This window comes from Nanorana parkeri, unplaced genomic scaffold (assembly GCF_000935625.1).
Source record: "Nanorana parkeri isolate BGI_ZX_2015 unplaced genomic scaffold, ASM93562v1 scaffold840, whole genome shotgun sequence".
NCBI classification, from domain to species: Eukaryota; Metazoa; Chordata; class Amphibia; order Anura; family Dicroglossidae; genus Nanorana; species Nanorana parkeri.
Window position 1 is genome coordinate 91,174 of NW_017307108.1, and position 20,457 is coordinate 111,630.

General features: G+C 42.8%; 1 protein-coding gene across 1 annotated transcript in view; it reads left to right on the top strand.

Annotated features, from left to right (window-relative positions):
* Positions 1-7,944: 7,944 nt before the first annotated feature.
* The window catches only part of LARS2 (leucyl-tRNA synthetase 2, mitochondrial), a 146,180-nt gene continuing 133,667 nt past the window's right edge, over positions 7,945-20,457 (top strand). The window contains exons 1-2 of the mRNA XM_018565390.1: positions 7,945-7,950; positions 10,147-10,148. The gene's annotated coding sequence lies outside the window, so the exon portion shown is untranslated. The remainder of the gene's footprint in view (positions 7,951-10,146; positions 10,149-20,457) is intronic.

Consider the following 20,457-nt stretch of genomic DNA (forward strand, 5'->3'; position numbering starts at 1 on the left):
GCTCAGCCTCCTGTGACAGCAATGGCTGTCTCGGCCCACACCGTCGCTCTCCTGATCTGTGACAGGAGGCTGAGCGGTGCGGGGAGGAGAGACACCGGCCGCTCACAGCGCTCTCCTCCCGCAACGCTTGGCCTCCTGTGACAGTTTCTCTCCTCCCCCTGGGGCAGAGAGCAGCGCCCAGCAGGGAGGAGAGAAATCACGGATGCACCGCTATTTCGGCCACAAGTGCCATTTTCGGCTGATATGTTTCAGCGGTGCATCCCTAGTTGAATACCTGCTACTCGCGGTACACTGAGACGACGCAGCTGGAACGGATCCCGACAATTCTGTCTGGATCCACCCAGCTGCGTGAGTGACAGCTGGCTCTGCATTTCTAGAGGCAGAGCCAGCTGTTCTGCCCCCTCCCCCGTCCCTTCCGCCGGTGACGGGGGAGGTACTCTTTATGTTTAGAACACACAGCCACACACGCTTGATGGACCTGTGTCTTTATTTAATCTCAAATACTATGTTTCTATGTAAAATGTTACTGGTTTGCTTTGAGCTGTACCACCAAGTAAACATGTCCATGACATTCTCACCTATTATGTCTTCATTTCATTGTGTTTGTTAATCTTATCGCTCACAGAGACCAGAACAATTATAGATACTGGCTGAGTGGAAAATATATTCTTAATAACTAGTAGCTGCTATGATCTGAAAGGAAAAAGTCTTCTGAATAAAAATATACACACTGCTTGTACTGTAGCACTCGCAAGGTTTCCCCAATGACACACAGCAGCAAAACATAAAAGGTTACCTTCAGTATCCAGAGAGGGACTTCAATATTCCCTCTATAGTCTGATTCCCTCTCTGATGAATTGATCAGATATCAAGGGAACCCGGAGCCAATTTTATGCCACGATTAGCAGTCCCTCATACTGACGGTAACCTTTTATGTAACACTTTTCTATAAACCTAGATTGCTACTGTTTCCTTTACTAATTCTTTGTTGACTAAGAATAAGATATTTTGTATAAACGTTTTTAACTACTGTGTATCATTGGGAAAACCATGTGGTGAGTGCTTAGACCGAACTATGTAGTGTTCTTATCACCTACAGGCTGCAGATTTAACCAATACTACTTTGTCGCATTTTGGGGGCTGCTATAGACAATGCACAGCTTCAATTGACTGAGAATAGGCAGAATAAACTATATGCACAATACTGCAGTGGTGCCTGTCCTGGCTCATCATGGACCATGAAGACTTGCAGATGAGAGGAAGCTGCTACTTTGCCCCATAGTGGCCACATGGTTTGTTATGGCATCAGTTTCATCACCAATGGAGTTTCCTACATTAACCATAACTATTATGATGACTCAAAAATGGAGGGCAACGGAAGAGATCCGTATGATATACAGTAGGGGTTTTGGAAAACAATGGAGCAATCATCTAGGTGATCATCAAAAAAGAAATAGAATATAGTACTCATATCTGTGAGGTTGCTGACAAACACACTTCATTTAAACCAGTGGTTCTCAACCTGTGTAACGTCAGGACCCACATTTGTCCTTGGTCATTAAGTCACGACCCAAGTCGCACTGCACTGGAACAGACGGCATTGCAGTGCGGGGCGTCCGGGTGCAGGCGATCAGACTGTGGGTGGAGGTGCGTTTGGGCTATCATTCAAATTAATGGCAACGCAGCACACCTTATGCACCAGAACCTGCAGCAGATGCGATTGCGTGGTACTGTGCATTAATCACATGGGACTGTGTGATTAATGCACTTTACTAGTGTGAACAGACCCTCAGAAATACTGAAACACACACAACCACAGACACAATCACTCAGACATTCTGACACACACACTATTTTAAGATACACTCAGTCTCCCTACCTTACGAGAACTGGAGTGGATCCTCAGCTTGGGGTCCAGTGTGGAATGCTGTGCTGTGACGAAGCTCCATTCATATGTGCATTGCTTACACAACTCCCTTGCGTGCCATGTAGAGGTGCCAGGAGCCAGAATGTGACGTCAGTCCAGTACAGGCACCTCTACAGAGCACATGTGGGAGCTGTAAGCAATGCACATATGGATGGGGCTCCCTTATAACCATACTTCCAGCCCACCCCACCTCAAGCTGACATGCAGGGCCGGGCAGCATATTTTGATTGGCTGCTTGGCGCGAGAACTGACGGTGCTGCACTAGGGGAAGGCTGAGGAGTCTCTCACCTAGAAAAGTGGAAGGCATGCGGTGACTCACTAAACATGGGTTGCGACCCACTTTTGGGTCACGACCCGCCAGTTGAGAACCTAGGATTTAGACAACCTAAATGAAGAGCTTGTGGAGAATATAGCCGTCTCCATGCAGAAAGGTCACACTTTATGCTTGTAGGGGGGATCTGGATGGTCCTTTCCACAATGACATACAGGCTTATGTTGTCTGGCAAAGAGTAATATGCAAAGAGTAGTAACTCGGAGCAGCTTAGAAACAATCCTCAATCTTCTTTTTTCTACTGTTCTAAGCTGATGAAATGTAACATTTGATTGCTTGCATTTAGTTATTGTATATGGTTTAAATAACAAAGAAATTACTCTTGACATAATCGCTATAAATTAGGTTATAATTTTAACTTTGTTTTAAAACAAAACTTAAACTGGCAAGACTGGATTGTATTTCTTTGTGATAGGAAACATTAAAGGGAAGCTATACCGGTTTGGGGTCAGTTTTATTTTTTGTTATATGTGTTTATTGATTCTGCGCTGGATATGTGAAACAAAAATACTGTGTACAAAAAATTTACTATAGTGAATTAGTTGAATGAATTAAATGAATTAAAGGCTGCAGCAAAAAAGACAACTGGGTCAAATAATATGAGTTTCTAACTATGCAGTGCCAACCAGTGTATTTTGGTTTTGTGCTGCCCTAGGCAAGACTAAACTTGGGCACCCCCCTCAATCTAAAGAATACATTGCAGTCCCCAGCCTGCTTCTGGGACATCCCGCCATCAGATCACATGCTATGGCCAGCCCCAAGCCACCCCGCTGCTTCTCCTCCACCTCCTATACAAAGCCAGCTGGACCACAACTCACTGGGCCCTCCCCTCCACCAGGCAGCTCTCTAATTAGACAACCGCTCTTAGGGCCTTGCGGCCACCTAATTTGCCTCATTAGGCAGCCGTCGCTGCCTGATTCTGTGCCGTCCAGCCTCGCCCCACTGGCAAATCAGGGGTAGTGTTTTCTGCTGCCCCCCCCAATCAATCAACGAAAAATCGGTGTGTATTAGTGTACCCAAAATTGTTATAACAGATATACATTTATGTATATCATCAATAATTGTGAAAATAAAAAGTACAGATATACATTCATATATACCATCAATACTTGTGAAATAAAAAGCAAATATAAAAAATTACACTGTGTTATGTGCTTTTTTCTTATAAACCGCAAATACCCTGGACATACAATCCCCCAGGGTCCTTGGAGTGATTAGTGTTGGTGTAAAAAAAACACCGCAAATAGCGATAAAGTGTTCCAGGTGCACAAAACTTGTGAGTTGATGTGAAAGTTCCGTGAAGCTTGTTGGGGATGTGGGCTAGTGCCGTACGTATCCCCTCAAAGTGTGCACTCACCGTGATGTAGTGGCTGTGGTAAGCAGACAGAAGCGCTTAAATGAAAGCTGCCGGAGCCGCACCGTCCTCACCGCGTCTCTCAACGATCAGTGACCAGCAAGCGGTGTGTCTCCACAATCATATAAAGAAAGAGCCTTTAATTGTATAACAGTTTTAACAGTTTCCAAAAGGGGCTTTATTTGAATCGAATAAAAACAGAGTAACGAAAACCAAGATTTTCCGGCCAGCAAAGCAATATACTAATCAAAATCCTGTATCTGGTATGACGTGTTGTTAGGCCCGCAAATACACAGGGGCGGGCCTAACTACACGTCATACCAGATACAGGATTTCGTTTCGTTACTCTCAAACCTTCACAATTAGTTACTCCACTTCTTTTTTTATTGTTTTTATTTAAGAGTTTATATGTTGTATTACAAAACAAAGTCATATGGGACATACCCCTAACTTAAAAAATCATCAACACAAAATAGAACATGGGAAAAAGAAAATATCCTAAAGACAGAACAAAGTCAGTTGGCTCTACTCGGTCTAACCACCGTCCCTTAGGCCAGAAGTAGCTGGTCTACACAGAAAAGTAGAAGCCATGACACATTTAGGTTACATATACTATTTCACATAAGTGCCTCCACTCCCACCAAGGCCTGCATCCAAACCACTTTAAGTGGCAAAATCATAGCATCACATAACTGGAACTCACTTTAACTGGAGGACTCAATGAGACTAAGGTACTGGACATATACACAACCTATTGTAGAAATTCCTAGAATGTCATCAGATCCTGCATATGCATAACACAGTCGTTGGTTCATTCACCTTTAAAGGGACCACTCCTCTGCTTGCCATCAGCCATAACAGAGACCAGCTTGTTGTCTAATGGTTGTGCTTCTTGAGTGCCCTTGTGCCATCTTACCATGTTTCTGAGCTTCAAAACCTTCCCACCTGTCCCAGCCTCTACTCCAACTTTCACTTTGCCTCCTGCTTTGGATATTACATCTTCCCTGCTCACCGATTTTCTGGCTTCACCATGACTGTCCTATTGACCATGATTGGCTTCTGCTTGATGCCCCACTGACTGCACCACATAGTAATAGTTTCTGGACTGTGTACCTCTCCTGTCCTTTTGTTAATCTGGCCATAGGGCTAAACAAGAGGCACCTCCACAGCAGACTATTGTATTTAAATGAACAGTGACTACATCTTTCGTCAAGCCTGGTGGTGCTTGCAGGGCCACTCATTACTCTAGATACTGCCACCTGAGCTGGAATCATCTGAAAACTAGGACGTCTAAGGCCAGCTTTAGTCAGCTTAGGAACTTGAGGCAACCCATTCCCATAACTAGCAGATAATGAAGTTTAGGAGGTGGGAGAGGGCAAGGTCAGGTGGTTTGGCACATGTGACGCAAGACATTTCTACATATCAAAGCACCTTTGCATCTCAAGCAGATCGAACATGCAGTCACGTGGAGGTAAGAATTGACAACAGTATCTGTTATTCTGAATATGTTGCTGAATGAGTAGATTGTACAGCAATTGTATTTATTCTTTAGCTAACACCCCTAATACTTGTCTCTAGTTTGTATAGACATTTAGGATAACTATATTATTAAACTTAAAAGTGTATCTTTAGGCAAAGCTGGGAAGGGTTAGGACCTCTGTCATTTTTGTATTGCTGAGTTCTCATTAGAGAGATTTACTCCTCTATATGGTGACTGTTATCACTAAATTAATGAGGGAAATCCAACATTTTAGAGTCATCCCAAAAGTGAGGGGAAGTTTTCCAATGGGGACACCTGTTTCAGTGACAACTGTGTAAAAGGGGCCTTCCCCTCATTTTGGGAGATCTCCTCTAACTTTCTGTTGTGTCACTGGGACAGGAAGTGAAGTGACATTTCCCCAACGGTACATGGACAGTGGCAGGGTTTTAATCGACAGGGCAGTTGTGCATGGCAGCCAATCAGCTTTATTTTTTTTTAGGTTAACTAATCATGTTGAAGAGAGAAGCTGATTGGCTACTATGCACAACTGCTCCAGATACTCTCAGCTCTAAATTTCCCCCAATTACTTGTTTAACAAGATAAGTCAACCTGAAGCCTATGCACCCACGCCTTGTTCATACTTGTAATGGCACTAGACCTTTCACAGGGGTAATATAATGACACGCATTGACTTTTACTTGTACACAGACACGCCTGCTGAGCCCGGAGTGAGACAGAACAGCGCTCTCAGAATGACCATCACACGACTCTGCTGGCTCTAATTTATCACCATTGGAATCTCGCTCCCCCGATCACATGGTACAGCAGCGTCACACCGGTGCCAGATCACATGACCGTGATGTCATCAAGCGTGTCTACTAGAGGAGAGAGGTAGGACATGTGAGCGGCAGGTTATGGCTGTAGACTTGTGTTTATTCAGAGGCGGGGAAGGTCATGTTCTTGTAGAGAAGGAGCATGCACAGGCTGTAATGGCAGAGCTGCATTGCTCTTGTCACGCTGTGTGATACATGTGCGGGGTATGAGGAGAAGTGGCTGACATGAGTGGTAACATACAGGTGATGATCATACTGACACAGCATGTTATACTGGAACTGGAGTCTTCAAATCTCCTATCAGCTTTAACATTAATGGAATCTGGAGAGTAATTGTCAGTATTTATAAATCTGCAGCTTTTGTGAAAAGAATACCTGATGATTAGGGATTTGCTTGGCGCAAAGGGTGCGCAGGACTGTTGGTGACACGACCCTCTTCCTGACCCAATCAGCTGCGGCTGGGGCAATTCCTGCCTCTGTTGTGGGGCAGTTGATGCCCTCCTGGCTGCAACTGATTGGGCCTGGAGGGGGGTGTGTCACAGATTTGTGTGGGTTTGGGTGAACTCTTTTTTTCCCCACCCATGCACATTCATAATGGGGATCCTGCAGTGAAGGTCCTGGTGCGGGTACGTCCTGTTATAGGTTGTAAATATGGAGGGGGAGAATAACAAAGTCTGCTGCATGCAGAAAAATGTCAACTTCCATCTGCTGCTTAATTAGCACTTCCTGTGACAAATTAATAAAAGTGGAGTATGCCAAATTGTTAATTTGTCTCATGGTGGTGCCAGTACCCTAGCTTTGAGCATGCCTATACTGACTTGCAGCAAAATGTTGGCACATATCTAAACACATCATTTTCTCCTTGCAGCACCTTGCTGCCTGTATATACACATTCCCCTTGCCTCTCCATGCTGCACCCCACTGACTGTCCATACACATCCCCTCTCCCTTGTGGACCACGCTGGCCCTCCATACAACGCTCTCTCTCTTTTCCTTGTTGGCTGTCTATACACATTCCCCCTCCTGCACCACTCCGGCTGTCCATACTCATCCCCCTCTCCTTGCTGCACCTCGCTGGCTGTCCATACAAATCTCTCTCTCCTTTCCTTGCTGCACCTCGCTGGCTGTCCGTAAAAATCTCCCTATCCTTTCCTTGCTGCACCTCGCTGGCTGTCCATACAAATCTCTCTCTCCTTTCCTTGCTGCACCTCGCTGGCTGTCCGTAAAAATCTCCCTATCCTTTCCTTGCTGCACCTCGCTGGCTGTCCATACTCATCCCCCTCTCCTTTCCTTGCTGCACCTTGCTGGCTATCTATACAAATCTCCCTCTCCTTTCCTTGCTGCACCTCGCTGGCTGTCTATACAAATCTCCCGCTCCTTTCCTTGCTGCACCTCACTGAGTGCAAAGGGAAACCTGGAGACCCACAGTACTTTCCAAAAAGTTGGTGCATGAAGACTGTCCCCAGTGCATCCAACAATCCAACAATGTACTGTGCGGCCTCAATGGCATATGTAGAGTTGCTCCACATTGCATGGTGAAATGGACATTATGCAGCCTCACCGGGAAGCTGCTTACTGCAGGGTGCTGGTTTTCATGGCAGGCTCCCAAAGCACCTTACACCATTGAGTTAATGATGGGTACCAGAAGCTTTTACTTTGTAAGAACATTGATATTCTAGGGTTTTACTAGGTCAAGGTGCTTGTATATTTTACTTGCATACAATTTCTTATACTTTTAAAGCAATTTCTGGCTTTATTGCTCATGGAAATGAAATTCACCTCTGTTTAGTTTTAACTTTTTTTTTATTTTTATTTTGAATGTTAAATTTTGATGCTTATTAATGTGCTCACTGATTTTTAAAAATGTGGTATTTAAAGTGCAATAAAATGTATTTATATTTTGTATAATTGTCATAATTTTGCCTATGCAGACAACAACATTAATCTCCAGTGTGTGTAACACATAGCAGTCTTTTTGCAAACAAATGTAGTTCATTACTAAGACACAAAAAATGATTTACACAAGTTGTTTTTGTTTTTTTTGCATGAAATGAAAATTGCCTACCCAAATGAGACTACGCCATGCAGCAACGTAGAGAGTTATTACCTTCTATAACTGTGATGCTGTAGTTTCATCCATCTGCCTCTACAAGCCTCCCGGGGCTAGTAGAAGAGACTTATCTGTCAAATTTGAAATGCTGCCTGACCCACAGAGATTTCTTTTCACTTCCTGTTCTGACACCTGTCACCTGGGAGGGAAGTAAGGAACAATCTGCCAAAATATGTTATAAACCGCACTTTACTAGAAACTGTGTTTCTATTGCTGATCGCGTACCTAGTAGGGGGCTTTCCATATCAAATACACAGGCTGTGGCGAGATTTAGATTGGCATTGGGCTTTAGCTATGTTAAAGGGACACTGTCACCATACCTATGCAGGGTCGATGGCCCCCCTCCCTTATTCCTGTATTCTTGTGTTCCCTCATTGCTCCTTCCTGCATTGACATACAGCACTTATAGGAATGGGGGAGCATGTGACCTACTCCCTTGTGACAGTTATCAGGCCTAGCAGCCATTTGCTAGGCCCATGCTCTGTCACCTGTCTGAACTAGTGACACTGAATATTTCAGGGGGGGGGGGGGCTTTGCAATGCAACTTTCAATTTGCCCTGCACAGGTAATGTGAGTGTGTCTTTCTCTAAGTATATTCCAATATTTGTATCCTGTAAACTGCATGAACCCTGATATAACGGGCTGATTTGCTCCACTAAGCTTTTCCTGTTACCAGAGCAAAACGTAGGGGAGTTCTAAAATGTTTCTGCTGTCACTGGGTTTTTCTGTTTCTCAACTGCTGTTTCAGATAGCTTTGAAGGAACATGTGTGTTAAGACTGCAGACATCCCAACCTGCAAAACCTTATTTCAGGGAGGTACCTTCTCTGTTTTTTTTTATTTTGACAGCGGCCGTCGGCCACCTTCACAATAAAAAAAAAAACTAAACAACTAAATAGCAGGGGAATGAATAGCTAGGCTGCTATTGGTCATTTCAAATTGCAATAGCCAATAGCAGGCTTGCTCTTGTACCCACCCACTGCTGCTGTCAATCAGCAGAGGAGCACCTCAGGTCCACCTCTGCTGATTGACAGCAGCAGCATATAATATTAATAATCACAAATAAAATACAAATAAAATAAAAACATTTAATTAATAATAACATACAAAATAATATAATAATTATAATAGTATATATGTGTGAGTGTATGTGTGTGTGTATGTATATATATATGTATACACACAAACATAGTAGATATTATACCATTTTATTATTATTAATTATATTATTTTATGTTATTATTAATTACATTATGTTTTTATTTTCTTTGTGATTTTTAACACTACAGTATATGACAAGACTAGAAAGTGTGCCACTCACCCTCCACAGGCGTATTCTATTGGCTCCCCCTCGGCACTCATCACAAGGTGTCTGCAGAGCTAGCTCAGGGACTTTTGTCTCCAGCCAATCACAGGCCGCCCTGCCGTGCCTAAACCCCTCCCACTGACCAGCCACCGTTACAGGATCTGCAGGCACAAACTTTTTTTCCCCTTACAGCTAAAAACGTTATTTATACTCAGCAGAACTAGTGAGTGCAGCAGACCCGGAAATGTTTCAATCCTGTCCGGGATAAAATGTCTCTCTTGCGGGCGCCTGGGAGCCGCTATCTAATAGCGGCAGACTCCCGAAATGTCCGGGAGACTTGGGATGTCTTAGACTGTTACTGGTCCACATTACAAGACAATTATCCTACAGAGAAATCTACAACTACAAGAAATGATCTGCTAGATTTGGTCATTTTAACAGACCACATACATTATCAAATGTGCAGGGAATATTCGGGCAAGAGTGAAAGCACTGTGTTATTTGAGTTGATATTCAGTAAAATATAGAGGGGGGAATTTACCAAAGCACTTGCGACAGTTTTAGCCTCTTAGATCATTTTTTTTTTAATGTGCAAATCTGTCTTTTAACATGTGCCCGTTTTCTTCAGAGCCTGCACTACTTTTTCAACTGCATGTTTTTTACACGTGTTTTGCACCTGTTTTGCACCTGTTTTCTTCAGAGCTTGCACTACTTTTTCAACTGCATCTTTTTTGCACGTGTTTTCATCTGCACTTGTTCTGGGCTGTGAAACTGGAGCATCACCTAAGAAAACACTCACAACTTAAGAAGTCCCCATGACCACTTCTTCAAGATGCGACAGTTAAGCTTTTTGCCTGGAGTTAGAAGTCTTCTTTCTTGGAATCTATTAAACCTCATTTATCAACAACAGGAGCATCACCTAAGAAAACACTCACAACTTAAGAAGTCCCCATGACCACTTCTTCAAGATGCGACAGTTAAGCTTTTTGCCTGGAGTTAGAAGTCTTCTTTCTTGGAATCTATTAAACCTCATTTATCAACAACATTACAGTAGCTTGATAAATCTGGTGCAAATATATTCTGTGCAAGTTCAAACACTCGCAACTGCTTTGATAAATTCCCCCCCATGTTTTTTGCACGTGTTTTCATCTGCACTTGTTAAACCTCATTTATCAACAACATACCACTAGCTTGATAAATCTGGTGCAAATATTTTCTGTGCAAGTTCAAACACTCGCAACTGCTTTGATAAATTCCCCCCATAGTGTTAAGAGAAACATGCAATAGAATACAACAGAGACTGTGTAGGAAGAGCTTCCAGACAATGTAGTGCAGACTTTAGAGGGAGACCTGCTAGAAAAGTTACCAGTGGAGAAATTGCTGATGCTTACATGCCAAGGCAAAAATCAAGTTTCAACCAGTAATGTTATTTGGACAAATGTTCTTTCATGCACCTCTCTCCTAAGCCAATTTCTACTTTATACTTCCACCTTAATTGTCTGCCTATGTTTCAATAGCGGGGAAAAAGACCTCAAAACCACTAAAGCCAATGAAGATTGGCAACAAATCTGGTCCTCAGCTGCTTCCTGTTCCATCAATGTGACATCTAAAAAAGCATTTCAGGTTCTCACCCGATGGTATATTGTCCCCTCTAGGTTGGCACATCTCATCCTTCCCTCTCTGCAGTATATTTTTGGGGCTACAATGCCATTGGAGATGTTTTGCATTACTGGGGGTCCTGCCCTATGCTAAACAGCTTCTGGTCTAAAGTAGGGCTGCAACAACTAATCGACATAATCGATTATAATCGATTATTGAAAAAGTTGTCAACTTTTTCAATAATCGATTAATTGGCTTCTGATCAGTTGGCCCTGTTCACAGCTCCACACACGCTGCGCGCCGCACCTCCTCCCCACCTCATGCTCGCCGCTGCCAGACCCGCCCGCCAGAACTGTGTTATTTGAGTTGATATTCAGTAAAATATAGAGGGGGGAATTTACCAAAGCACTTGCGACAGTTTTAGCCTCTTAGATCATTTTTTTTTTAATGTGCAAATCTGTCTTTTAACATGTGCCCGTTTTCTTCAGAGCCTGCACTACTTTTTCAACTGCATGTTTTTTACACGTGTTTTGCACCTGTTTTGCACCTGTTTTCTTCAGAGCTTGCACTACTTTTTCAACTGCATCTTTTTTGCACGTGTTTTCATCTGCACTTGTTCTGGGCTGTGAAACTGGAGCATCACCTAAGAAAACACTCACAACTTAAGAAGTCCCCATGACCACTTCTTCAAGATGCGACAGTTAAGCTTTTTGCCTGGAGTTAGAAGTCTTCTTTCTTGGAATCTATTAAACCTCATTTATCAACAACATTACAGTAGCTTGATAAATCTGGTGCAAATATATTCTGTGCAAGTTCAAACACTCGCAACTGCTTTGATAAATTCCCCCCCATGTTTTTTGCACGTGTTTTCATCTGCACTTGTTAAACCTCATTTATCAACAACATTACACTAGCTTGATAAATCTGGTGCAAATATTTTATGTGCAAGTTCAAACACTCGCAAGTGCTTTGATAAATCCCCCCAGTGTGTCTGCACAAACTATGAACTTTGATTAAAAAAAAAATTTCATAGCATGTTTCATGTTACACCATATTGGGTGTAGTATGGAACTTAGGGCCGTTATGGATCCCACCCTAACTGAATCACAAGGTGCTTTTTACCTGCAGGCTTCTGTATATTTTTTAAATCAGCTTGTGATTCATTCAGTCACAGATCCATTTACAGGATCTGTGACTGAGAAAGCAACAAACCCCGACTCATAGTTCTCAGTGGAACAATGGTGACATCACCACACTTGTAGTCCATTGTTAACTTCCTTCAGCTCCATAAACGAAGGTCCGTACCTCTGCAGGAGCCTGTGCATTGCACTTGTAATCCACTGATCACATTTGCAATGCTTTGCAGCCTCCAATGAAAAAAGTTAATGAATGCACATATTTTTTTTTTATTTGTAAATTTGGATTGTACACTGTTATTTAACAACACTGAAATGTAATTTTTTAAAATTATATATAAAATATGGTAGCAGGTATATTTCTTATGAAAACACATTCAGCACAAAGTGACTGACCGTTTCCTTTGAATGCCCTTTGCTTCCTCCACTGATACCTTTGCCACACTTCCTTCATCAGTTGAAGTATTTCGTGTTATGGGAAAGCTTGTGATCTTCTCCTTTTCTTCCCAGAATGCAGCACCTGAGTGCCCAGTTTCCAGACCTGGGCATTGTCAGTTGTTAAGTGGGGGCGGACAGAGGAAAGTCGTCATCTCTATGTAATTTATGAGACACTGATATGGTGCTTACTTGGGGCTCTTTACTTAGGTCTCCGGGGATTAACACGTTATAAGGGGAGCATGGAGAAGATAACTGTTAGCTGGAGGGGAGGTCACTATCAAGAGAATCTGTCACTTTGCGCTAATTCTGAAAAGTGACATGTTCACCTTAAATGGAAAATATAGGGGCAAAACAGAGCTAAAGAATGGCTTGGAATAATTGGCTAACAATAAGCACTACTCAATGCCAGGCAGCAGCTATGAAAAACTGAAGCTAAACCTCTAAACCAGTGTAATTTACTTGTGAGGCCAGACTATAGTGAATCACAAAAAGAAGCCTCACTAGCTGGTATGAGAAAAAGATTATAGACTGCCTACAATAGCTGGGAAAGGTGAAAGCCATTGATCGGACCTTGTATAACCACCTCAATTCAGTGGACGCTACACCATGCCTGTTTTAACTTCCAAAGATAAACAAGGAAGGAGCCCCTTAAAGACCTATTGTCAGCAGTACCTACTGTGTGATATGTACTATTGCTAAATATTTGGTTACAATCCTAGTGCCCTTGTTTGACAACATGGTAAGGTACATTAATAACTCTAGAGCAGTGGTTCTCAACCTGTGTAACCTCAGGACCCACATTTATCCTTAGTCAGTAAGTCGCGGCCTAAGTCGCACTGCCTTGGAATGCACAGCATCGCGGTACTACGTGCTCCAGTGTGGGCGATCAAACTGTTGATGGGAGCTGCGTTTGGGATGCCATTGAAACGTTCCACCCAGTCTCCATACCTTACGAGAGCTGGAGTGGATCCTCAGCCTGGGGTCCAGTGTGGGCTGCTGTGCTATGATTGAGCTCCATCCATATGTGCAATGCTTGACCAGCTGCCTTGAGTTGCCTGTAGAGGTGCTGGGAGCCAGAATGTGACATCACTTTGGTCCAGGCACCTCTACAGGACACACAAGGGAGTGATACGTATGGATGGAGCTCCCTCATGGCCGTAGCCCCAGCCCATCCCACATCAAGCAGACACTCGGCACCGGGCAGCATATTTTGAATGGCTGCTTGGTGGAAGAACTGACAGGAGGAGCTGAGGAGCCTCTCACCTAGCACAGTGGAAGGCACATGGCGACACACTGAACACAGGGTCGCAACCCGCTTTTGGGTTATGACCCACTAGTTGAGAACCAAGGCTCTAGAGTATTTGTCATCAAAGTCTATAAATTGAAGTTACAGGCAGAGGAGGCAATGTTGTCTTACAATGTCATATCCCTTTTAAGTTGTGTAAAAACTGCAGAGACTATTGAGACCATAAGGAAATGTGAGGAAATCTATAAAAAAATTTGACAGCCAAACAAAACTCAAGCCAGATCAGCTATGCCCTCGCTAGACCTTTTGTACCAATATCCACTGTTTCAATAAAGGGATATATTCTACAGATGGGAATATTGCTAAACAACGGAATCTCCCATTGTTGGTAACCTGTACATTTTCGGCTGCTGATACTGGACTTTTCTTAAAACCACTACAGAGGTGAGCAAAAACATGTGACCGTCAAACAGAGAAAAGATCATACTAGGCAGTATAGTCAACCTGTATGTGTTTGGAGTGTTGAAAAAAAGTTGAGGCGGTCTTGAAATAAAAAAACAAGCATTGCATTCCTTTTGTTTGTTAAGTCAGCAAAAAGCTAAGACAACAGTTTGCACATCCAAAAGGACCAACACTTGAACACAAAGGGATTAACTTGGTTTAAGGCGCAGACCAGTATATGGAGGAACGTGAAGACCTGTACGTTTGGTAGACGAAACAAGCACATGACTTAAGTTTAATAAAAAGGTGATGTTTGCAGATCAGGACTCAGCAGTCTTCGTGTTCCTTAAGGAGCACGAACATTCTTTCAAGGAGCAAGGTACATATTTTGGACTGAGAGGGTATCTTGTTTGCAAGAGGCCATCTGTGTCAAACTAGAACAAGCATTCCTAAATGGGTGAGGGCCTTCAACACCATCTGTCCCCTACTTATAATTCCATTTTTAATAGCTTTACTCTTTAAATCTGGCAGTAATTTATACTTTCAGATATGTAAATCAATTAACGCCTGTCCCAGACTTTTCAAACTTCCAGTCATGTTCTTGTGGAGTTAACATTTGCCTTGACACATTTCATGACACCATGGTGATGGTAGGCTGACTAGTTTGCCAATGGGGGTATAAATGCTGGGGTATGTTGCTGACACTCAACCACAGATTTGTGTGGCACTCATGTTTGCTGTGGAGAGAGGCGTCGGGTAGACCACTGCTGTGGGGTGCCCATAAAGGACACCTCTAGGCTTTTATTTGTATTAGCTGGTTCCTGGTGCACACTCACATCCACCACAAAGTCTAATGTAAATCTGTAATCCATTGAAACACAAGGGCACTTATAGGTCGGATTCCTTCTTTTTAGCAGGTTGCCTAATACAGAAAATAAAATCTTGCCCAACAACTGTTTTTTGTACATGCTTTGCAGTAGGGCTGCAATTAACTAATCGATAATAATCAATAATGAGTAGTTGTCAACTGTTCTCATTATTGATTAGTTGGTTGGATCCCCAAGCGCTTTCCTCCACAATGGGAGGAGGGCACAGCAAGCAGTGGGTGGGTGCAATAGCCAGCCTGTTATTGCTATTTGAAATGGCCCATAGCAGACTAGCTATTGCACCAGCCCACTACCTGCTGTATTTACATTCAGCTGCCACCTGTGGAATCTTGCCACTTTCTCCTGTCATTCCATGGCTGAAGCTATTCAAGTGCCATGTGCTTGCAATACAATTATTTAATTTTGTTTGAATAAAAAGTGGGGAAAAGTCATTTTTATTTCGGCAGTGCCATTCATTTCAAACGCGCCTCCCACTAACCCATACTGTGATTGCCCGCACTGGAGCGCACATTACCGCAATGCCTGCGTTCCAGTGCAGTGCAATTGGAAAAAATTGTGCATGCAGCTTTATTCTGAAGTAAACTTAGTTTGTAACATTGCATTGGTGTATTTTCTATTTAAATTAAGGATTATATATTTTTTATCCGATTAATCGAAAAAATAATCGGCCAACTAATCGATTATGAGAATAATCATTAGTTGCAGCCCTACTTTGCAGGCTTTCTCACAGGGGTATTACTTATCTGCTCTGCACCAGCCTATTTAACTCCTTAATGGGAAGGAGCTTCCTTAACCCTTGGTTCTTTCTTAACACTTCTAAGGAACTATGTGATGCGCCTTGAGTAAGAATGCAAACTATTTGTTGGCTTTGATTTTAACTTTTGAATAACATAATACAACTGTTAAACAAAAAGTGGCCTTAAAGGAGAACTATGAGGTGAGTGATTTTCACTGATCATCATAGTTAGAGCTGACCTACGACAAAGAAGCTGTTACAGGTTGGCTTTATTGATCGGGAAGTGAGCGAACACATACTGTCGCTCACTCGCTTTCCGATCATCTCCCTGCAGAGAGCGGTGACTGTCAGTTACTGCTCCCCGCAGGGATTCCTCCCTCCCCTCTCCGATCCTCCAGCGCTGAGTGGAGGAACAGACAGGGGAGGGGGCGGGCACAGCTGGCTCTCCCTATGGATAGGCAGAGCCCGCTGTCACTCACACAGCTGGGTGGATCTCGACAGTAATGTCTGGATCCATCCCGGCTGCGGCACTCTCAGTATATCGCAGGCAATAGCTCGCTATATACTGAACTTTGGGTCATGGGAGGAGGTCAGTATATGTCCTCCTGTGACCCTAAAGAGAACTGTGGGGGGAAAACACATCGAAGCGTTGTGTGGCGCCTAGAGAAAATGCAGCGCAAAAAGATGCAGGAGCTATTTTGAGGTGGATGCCGTGCTGTTTTTTGGTCTCATAGAAATCTCTATGCAGGGAAAAATGTATGGTTTTAAAAGCAAAAAAGCACCAAAATGCACGAAACTGCAAATGTGTGAACTTAGCCTGAAAGTGAAAGAAAACCCCAAATTCCGAGTTGTCGTCAGAACAAGAATAGATAGGAAATCTTCAAATGGGGACACTAGTTCTGGGGAACATGCTGACCACCAAGGATTTTCCTTTCTTTGTAGGGATTTTCTCTCACTTCCTGTTGGGGCCATCAGACAAAATATGAAGGGAAATGTCCCCAATGGGACACAGATGGCACACAAAAAGCTGAAGGGGGTTATAACCCTCCTTTACTCTATCCAAAGCTAACACTGGCTTCAGTTCTACTTGAAGGTATCCAAAAATACTGGATTCCCCCGCGCTGCAAGGGTTTAGTACTCATTTTGTCTAGGGGGCTTAAACAAAGCTGTTTCATCCACAGTGACTGCAGAGGTCGGGACTCACCACTCTCACCCTCCACTTGGGCTATGGAATGTCCCGCAGTGTCCTCCCATCTAATGCAGGTCAATGGACTTGCATAAGATGTGATGAAGTCAGCAATCCCTAGACCACCAGAGCCCAGGGGAGAACTGGCTGCCGGTACCGGTCTAGCAGCCCAGAGGGAGCCGGCAGAACCGAGAATCAGGCCAGTTAATCTTGCTTTATTTGAGTCCCCTAGACAAAATGAGCACTTAACCCTTGCAGTGTAGGGGTAGCCCCACTGCAAGGGTACGTTTTTGATTTTCCTAGAGTTCATCTTTGGCATTTGGACCAGATTGCAATAATGTGCATATGAAGCTTTAGCTTTAAACACTGATCATAAAACAAAAAGTCTGCCACTCACCAAGCATTTGGTTTCGGGTCTGTCATACCCACTATTATTTTCCAGAAAATCAGAACAGAGTTTTTTCCGAGTATGGATGATTTTAGGAAAGCAAAAAGAATCCCAGAACAAAGCGAAGTGGCATTCTGGCCAGAGCAGTCACAGTTTGTCCACCTTTTTGCCCATGCCCCCCTCAGACTGGCAAATCTTTTCAAAAAAACAAATGACAACCAGAACATGTAAAATCCCATCATGGAGTGGTGGCCAGAAAACCCACCCTCACTCTTCTTGGCCAGGCTACAGTGCCCAACCACCAATGACTCTGGAGATTACAAAAACCAGGCTCGGTGGCAGCCATCATGGCTTGTTGGTCAGTCACATTCACTAATAACTATTGATTAGAAAAATGTTTTATTTGGCATACTTGGCAGTCATAAACAGAATATCGGTATGACTGCATTCTGCTGATAACATTTATGTTTCTCCCAGCTGACTGACCCATGCAGCAGAGACCCAACTATTTTTAGCTCCCTAAGTTATTAAAATGTTTGTTCTAACATGTTGCAAAATGCCTAAAATAATAGGAAAGGTTCGACTCGACTAAGCTGGAATTGGGTCAAGCAGTTGTTCTGACCCCTTCCGCTAACTTTGAAGCCGCCTGCTTTGTTGACAGCTGCTATTGCAGAAGTGCAGAGTTCTGTTGGCCTCAGTTATAGCATCTTTTCAAGAAGGGGCAGATAGCAGCTGCTATGGGTATCGGAGTTTGTCAGTGTTGCTCATTTTCACAGTGCTTAGTTATCTCCTAACATGCATAAGGTTAATTCTTTAAAGCTATTGATGTGGTGTGGAAGCAGTCACTTATAATTAATTGGATTTCTTTTTTTGAACGCAGGCCAAATATGTCTATGTTTTTACATGTGGACCAAAGATATGTATTTAACCAGGCTAATGTCTAATAACAGTGATCATAATTCATCCATCATTTTTTTTTCTTTTTTTTTTAATGCTGAGTTTAAAAATTGATGCAAAACATTACTTTTTGCACTGTTCATAAATAAAGCCCTTTCAGGCGTTCTTAGTAAAGTTGTGCAGTGTTAATGGTGTGTTAATGCAGCAACCATGGTAACTATCTTAACTCTTTTTATCTGCTTAAAGTAACCCTTTCTATTGTAAAATACAGGAGGATCTGTAAGAAGACAATGTGTGCATATACTTTTGTATTCATTCTTGCTAGCTCCCTGCAGCCCCTGAAACCTGGGGTGTTCTTAGTGCCTGTGCCAATGGGCTTTGGGCTCGTGTTGATGGGCAAATGCAGTTTGTAAATTCAGTGAATTGTGCTTGCATTTGACATAAGCTTGAGGTGCTTCTGAAATCATTTACAGTATATTGACAGGTCCAGAGAACTTCAGTTGAGATCATTTACAGTATATTGACAAGTGCAGTTGACATCCTTCCAAGCTGCATCGGCCTGATTTAACCTGCTGTTCCCATCGACTTGTATGGGTAGAAAAGCAGTTTTAGCATAAGTAAAGTCCAATCAAAACATGCAAGGGCTAACCCTGAACTATCTGCCAAAGACGAGGGATGGCTTTCCCTCTCCTGTAACGCCTAACCAGTCCCTCAGTGGGCTGCCTCATTGTCCAGTAATGCTTTGCAGAAGGGGAAGACCACCTTCAAATGAGAAGGTCAACATTTGCTTAGCAAAGTACCCTGGAATTTGGGGGCACTGAGGTGCTTGTGAGACTACAGGGAAATTGTATTTTTTGGGTTCCTTTTCTTTTGGTTTTCATTCATTTTTCTCCTCTGAGTGAAAGAGTTAAATGCCTTGGTGATTGAAAGAATCTTTTGCGTAACCCTAAACCACGTCTTATATGGAGACATTTAGGGCTGCAGCTAACGATTATTTTCATAATCGATTAGTTGGCCGATTTATTAAGTTCGATTAATCGGTTAAAAGGGAAATTGTAGCATTCTAATTTTTTTTAGCTACAGTATACAAGTGAAGAGTTTAGTTTAAAGTGATATTAAACCCTCAGATTTTTTTAACATAAACCAATACTGTAATGTGTGCCTTACTGTAATCCATGGTTGTTTCCCTTCTCTTTGCTGCTTTTAAATCCTCATGTCTTCTCATGCTGTGGGAGAACAGATACAGATTTAAAAGGAAGAGCAGCAAAGAGAAGGGAAACTACCATGGATTACGGTATTGTTTTATCTTAAAAAATCTGAGGGTTTAATGTCACTTTAATGTAAATCCGTGGTTCTCAACTGGTGGGTCGCGACCCCATATTTTGTGAGCCGCCACATACCTTCCACTGCAATAGGTGAGAGGCTACTCGGCCTCCCCCATAGTGCAGCACTGCCAGTTCTTGGGCCGAGCAGCCATTCAAAATATGCAACCCGGCACGGCAGCCCCAATACAAGACACAACAATTTGCCATCTCACAGATGGGCTGGGATCTGCGTGTCCGCACTGTGCCGGGCACTGCACACCAGTTGCTGCATTAAGTCCAATGGGCCCTTAATGAATCTTACCTGCAGATACAGGCTGACTTTTAGTAAGTGTTTTACAATGGAAAGAGTCACAATAAATGAATTACAATGAGTCAAAATAGTGATAGGTTGGTACATGCTGCCATGTTTTGCAGACTGCACTTTGCCATATTAGATAAGCCCTTTTATGTCTAAGAATCATTTTCATGTTATTTTTCATTGTGACATGCTGTACTTCTTTATTGTAGATCTACAGATTTGTGGCAATGTATTATTCATCAATCTTGTCTATTGCCTTATGGTTGATGTAATTTAATTTAAAGGATTACTTTGGCAGGCAGTCTAGAGATAAATGGAGGTCATAATGCATGTAAGGGCTTTGTGCCCTGGAGGGTGACAATCACAGATTGGCACCTGTGTATATGGTGTCCTACTACTGGCTGTATACAGATTAATTTTTCTGGTGAAGGACTGTGAAATAGACATAAACCCTGACTGAATGACATCTAATTTGCTAAAACACTGTGTATCATAAACAATTACCATTTTTTTAATTTGTTTTTTTTTTTTTTTTTTTTTT